Genomic DNA, 4708 nt, shown 5'->3' with positions numbered 1-4708 from the left:
CACGCACGCACGCAGTCACACATACACACACCAGCATTGTCACAGAAGATAATCGGAACCAATTAAGATAAGTCTGAGTTAACTTTTTTCTCTCTGAAGTCACCAAAGCACATTGGATTGTCTCTTCTGCCTATTCAGCCCAAAGAAATTGCACTTCAATTACACAAACTGCTACAGAACCCTGAGCGCCACAGTAAATAGTCGCTACTAAGGTCAAAGTGTACTTTTCAATAGTTACAGTGTAGAGCACGCATATATTGCGCCTGGTGAACTTAAGGGACTTCAGCTAATTGTAAAGCATGACAAAAGTCTCTATTTTCAAGATGTTTTCATTCTGCTAAAGAGACAGTCTCACAAAAGCTCAGATTTCCTTGATTTCAATAGGCGAGAACCCGAAGGCATCTTTTTCTGTCCCCACTGTATTGAAGCTTTGCCAGCACTGAAGATGTGTTCCTACTATTTTTCCCCCCTTTTAACAGAGAAATCTTCCTCTTGAGTGATGCCTGTTGAATTAAACGTCTCATTTGTTTAGTGTTTTATTGCTAAACCTGACAGGCACAGACAGGACCAATCTACAGTGGCTGACTTCCTGTCCATATTCATATATATCCCACAGTCACCGGGGAAGTATACAAGAGCCGTGCACTCGCTTTCCAAAGACTTGTTTGTGAGCTTTCCAATGGAGCTCATTCAAAGAGAAAGAAAAAAGAAAAAGAAAAGGAGGATTAAGTTTGATTGAAAGAAAGCTCGTCGTTTGTAAGGCTGGTCATTTGTAGCATCATTCAGCTTTGGAGTGAAATGATTATTAGCTGAGCCAAGAGATACCGATGAATCACAAAAAACCCCACTTAATCTTCAAATGGCGTTTCATTACAATTTTATAGACTGTGACAGTGTTATATAGCAATATAAACCCTTCTCTTGCTGTGCCACTGACTTTGATTCAATTCGTCTTAAAACCGAGGAATGCTGTAAATTAATTCCACGTCTGCTGGGATTCCTCCATTTTCAGAGGGTCATCTATAATATATGATAGGGTAAATGGTGGGGACCTGGTGAAAGCTGGCGCTAATGTTAGATTACAGCAGCTGGATATGACCCAGCGGGTCGAGAGCTGTAGAGAGCGAAGCCTGGCAGTAATAAGCCACAGCGGGATCGCACGGTGATGCATCAGCGGTCCGCACGCTCGGACATAGACAGCGCAATTAAACACATAATAGAGACCAGTGGCGAACATCAGCAGGTTAAAAAAGTGTGAATGAAGAGACAATGAAATATGGGCCTGCGAAACTAAAAGAAATGCACGTGTTCTTACTATAGATCAGGCTGGTCTTTGAGATGCAAGCTTTATTTTGATAGTTCTGAATGTGCCATTTATAATGCCAGTGCTACTTTTAGCATGTAAAGATTTCTCTGAAGGCCTCCTCTGCGTCGTATCAGAAACAGCGGGAGAAAACAGCAGCCTTTGATAGGACCAAATACGTATTGCATTTAATGTGAAATTGGCTGAACAGGAGATAAGACACGCTATAAAATAATTGGTTTCTGTGTCGTGTCACGAAGCGAGCTTCCTTTGTACTGAATGCAGCAGATTACAACTCTAACAAATTAACACATCACGTCAAAATGCAGTATTGCCACTATGTTATCTTTTAAATTATTTATGATTTATGATCTGTTGTTACAAGAATAACAAGGCCTAAGATGAGCGGTGACAAACAATGTTTTCATCGGGAGAAATGACGAGAACGATATGCGACATACAGTAACTGCGAACGTCGGCAGCATGGCTACTGACTTATGAGCAAAACGTACAGTTAAGGATATTCTGTGTTTATATGTCATGTGTCAATGTCGCCTTTAAATGGGGAGTAGGGATTATCTTTATCAGATAATATTATTTCTTTAGGAGGCCTTGCAGGGAGGAAAAAAAGATACTAGGCTTTCTTATAAAGACCCTTAACAAAACAGATCCTCATGATGACAGCCAGGCAAAGATGCTATAGCTTAGTCACACCTGAAACACCATCTCCAGTGAGCATTGATTTAGAACAGTGATGTGCAGCATGCATCTGAAAATGACACACACATTTAATAAAAACGGAGTACTTTTTATTCCTTCATGCGAAGCAGCAATAAAAATGAGAACTGGCCCGAAACTGTATTGTACCAATCAAGATGTTCTCAGGTTTGAACGGTGGTGTCCTTTACCTCTGCATGCATTATACAGATTTTTAGCCGATACCTTTAGAGACACCTCTAAGTATGTGGGTTGAATGTTAGTTTGCATCTCACCTGTTGACGCCGGTGTTTGTGCTTTACTTACGAGCCGGTCTGGCCCCTCAAGTCTAATACATGGGATTCTTTTTGTCCAATAAGGTGCAGGAGAACTGCCTGTCTGCTTTATCAAGGATCTCTCTGTTAGCATTCAGCACGCTGCTGAGGCTGGTAATGTGCTCTGGGCCGTAATTTCTGCCCGTGTCTCACTTGGATCTGAAAATAAGTGAGATTTATGGTGTCAGCCTGAGTGACACAGGCAGCATGAGAAGCAGCAAAGCCTGTCCCGTCCCGCTGTTGCGATTAACTTCTGCTTCAGCCCGGCGTTAACACATCCATATTCTGACCCCGCCATCGGCGCTGCAGCTACAAATGAACAGGTCAAACACATTGTCGAGTTGAGGATTTTAGGGCCTGCATTATTCATAGCGCGGCAGACAGAGGAGAGTGTGGTAAATACAGTGTAAATACTTAGCGTGTGCACCTGTTTGTGTCAACCCCCATGTCAATGTGGCTGTCCTGAAGCCAGCAGGATGCCAAGATAAAACAAAAACGTAAAAAAAGAGAAAGAAAAAGACATCAGCGTTGAAAAATTCTACGAGTGTTTTGGTTTGACTGACGACTCATCATTGGATGTGAGCCTCTTTATGATCTTTCATGTCATTTCAAGAGCAGGTGCATTAAGACAGCCGTGATGCCTGCCAATAGTCAGCTTAACTACAGTGAATGAAATATTCATAGTTGTGATAAACATTTTCATCCCTTGGTGATAAAGTATATGTACGTGTGAAGAAACTGAAATGGGACAACAGGAACGGCGAATATGCTGTAGACATTAAACGCCACTCAGACAGTGTCCTGGAGCTATTAAGCAGACTAAAAGAGACATGTCCTTTCATCAGCTTTCTCTCTCCACATTGTGCAATGCTCAATGTGGCACTTCCTCCCCTCGATTCTAGTGGGCGTTTAATTGGCTAGAAGAGAGAAACATGGAGGAGAGTGGGAATAAAGGCCTTGGTAGCGCCATGCAGAGCGATACATCACTGCATGACAGCGCATTGAAGTGGTGGGATGATTGTGAAGCCAACACAGTGCCTTTTAATGAGGGTCTCTCTCTCTTTCTTTCTTTCTCCCTTGCGTCGTTCTCTTTTCATCCCACTTTTACTTCTCCAAGTAAGAACAGGTTACTCTCCTGCCTTCATTTCCCCCTCTTCCTTGTCTCCTCCCAGCTGATGGGATAAAGGTGGCTGCGGTACGCGGCCCATCTCCGCTTGGCAGTCAACCCTCACTGCCTCCTAAAAGACATCTAACCGCCTTTCAGTAGCAGTGCCCTGTCTGGGGTACATGCCGGTCAGAGATCTGATCTGCTCATTACTGTGGGCTGTGGCTGGCAGAGAGAAGATTAACTTGATGGCTGCTTTGATACTTGATCTGTTCAGCTTAAAAGGAGATGTAATGAGGACATGGACATGGATGAACTGGCACCTCAGAATAAAATGTATTGTTAAGGGGGCCACTTTTGTAGATACCTCAGTCAATAATTAAGAGACATCAAAGAAAGGGTACCTTTTTTCCCTATTAAAGTACAGAATAAAAATAAGCCATGAAAGGTGTCAATGCGTGAAAGAGTGTATATTGGGTTTTGTGCCGTTTTTTTCCCCTTTAAAATGCACCGTCACTGCCTCGGTAGGAAAAGAGGCAACTGATTAGCATCAGCTGTTTCATATGTACTTCATAATCACTGTGAACATCCATAATTAGTCAGATGTTTCTCTAGCAGCTGCCTAGTAATATTCAAACACGTGTACAATATAGAAATTACGGTCCAGTGTTTTTAAGCTTTTAAGCTGTTTTCACGCATGAACTCTGAACTACGTCGGCAGAATCGAGTCAGGACACTCTGCTGTTGCTCTCTGCACAATGTAGCACACAACAGTACATTCTCACTAGTGGAAATACAATACTCCATAGGCTTACCGGGGCTATTCTAACATAGATACAGCTGAAAACTGGTACCTAGTAGGGACCTAGTAGGGTGTCTGAATGCATTTTTGCATTTTCATATGCAGCTTTGGTAAGGTAACAGCTTTATTCTGCTTATATACAGTACATCCATTCCATGTCTACCCCCTTCACAACATCATGGGAGAACTAAGATGTGCTGTATGCAGTGATTACAGCAAAAGTTTACCATTTATCAAATACCACAATGAAAACAAGTTACATGCATGTTGGTTTAATCATTTAAAAACTGAAAATCAGGAAAATAAGAACTTAAGTTCTGGTCTGTTGTGGCCATTTTCGAAAAATAAATAAATAATGCTACTTGTTTCCTGGGTGAGGGACCAGACAAAGAGCGATTCAGAAGACCCTTATGAAAAGAACATCGAGGGAACAGTTTACCCTGCCCGGGATAGGGTTACCGGGGCCC

At 42.3% G+C, this 4708-nt stretch overlaps 1 protein-coding gene across 1 annotated transcript in view; it reads right to left on the bottom strand.

Annotated features, from left to right (window-relative positions):
• si:dkeyp-14d3.1 (transmembrane protein 132C) overlaps positions 1-4708 on the bottom strand; it is a 164261-nt gene that overhangs the window by 24277 nt on the left and 135276 nt on the right. The window lies entirely within an intron of this gene.

This window comes from Pundamilia nyererei, unplaced genomic scaffold, assembly GCF_000239375.1.
Source record: "Pundamilia nyererei isolate P.nyererei 1_Seehausen unplaced genomic scaffold, PunNye1.0 scaffold00033, whole genome shotgun sequence".
Lineage (NCBI taxonomy): Eukaryota > Metazoa > Chordata > Actinopteri > Cichliformes > Cichlidae > Pundamilia > Pundamilia nyererei.
This window is presented reverse-complemented; position numbering and strand designations above follow the sequence as displayed.